This window comes from Sciurus carolinensis, unplaced genomic scaffold, assembly GCF_902686445.1.
Source record: "Sciurus carolinensis unplaced genomic scaffold, mSciCar1.2, whole genome shotgun sequence".
In the NCBI taxonomy this organism is placed as follows: domain Eukaryota; kingdom Metazoa; phylum Chordata; class Mammalia; order Rodentia; family Sciuridae; genus Sciurus; species Sciurus carolinensis.
In genome coordinates, this window is record NW_025920176.1 from 849,775 (window position 1) to 850,883 (window position 1,109).

The window sequence follows — 1,109 nt, forward strand, 5'->3', positions numbered from 1 at the left end:
CTGGTTATAGAATTATAGTGTACAGTTCCATGCATTTACTCAAAAATGCCATAATTTTATTCTTCTTCATGGCTAGGTAATATTCAATTGTGTATATATACCCCATTTTCTTTTTTTAAAATTTATTTTTATTGTAAACAAGTGGGATACATGTTGTTTCTGTTTGTACTTGAAGTAAAGGCATATCATTTGTGTAATCATACATTTATATACAGTAATGGTGATTAATTCATTCTGTTATTTTTTCCTTCCCCCCACCCCTCCCACCCATCTTTTCCCTCTATTAAGTCCCTCCTTCCTTCATTCTTGCCCCCTCCCACCCCCTATTATGTGTCATCATCTGCTTATCAGTGAGATCATTTGTCCTTTGTTTTTTTGAGATTGGCTTATCTCACTTAGCTTGATATTCTCCAATTTCATCCATTTGCCTGCAAATGCCATGATTTTATTATTCTTTATGGCTGAGTAATATTCCACTGCATATATATATAGCACAGTTTCTTTATCAATTCATCAATTGAAGTGCATCTAGGTTGGTTCCACAATCTAGCAATTGAGAATTGAGCTGCTATGAACATTGATGTGGTTGCATCACTGTAGTATGCTGATTTTAAGTCTTTTGGGTATAGACCACGGAGCTGTATAGCTTGGTCAAATGTTAGTTCCATTCCACGTTTCTAAGGAATCTCCATACTGCTTTCCAGAGTGGCTACACTATTTTTGTCCCCCTGTCTATGTATGAGTGTACCTTTTTCTCCACATCCTCGCCAACATCTATTGTTGCTTGTACTCTTGATAATTGCCATTCTAATTGGGGTGAGATGAAATATTAGTGTAGTTTTGATTTCCATTCCTCTTACTATTATAGATGTTGAACATTTTTTATGTATCTGTTGATTGCTTGTAGATCTTCTTCTGTGAAGTGTCTGCTTATTTACTTAGCCCATCTGTTGATTGGGTTATTTGTATTCTTGGTGTAAAGTTGTTTGAATTCTTTACAGATTCTGGAGATTAGTGCTCTATTTGAAGTATGTGTTGCAAAGATTTTCAACCACACTGTAGGCTTTCTCTTCACATTGCTGATAGTTTCCTTTGCTGAGAAAAAGCTT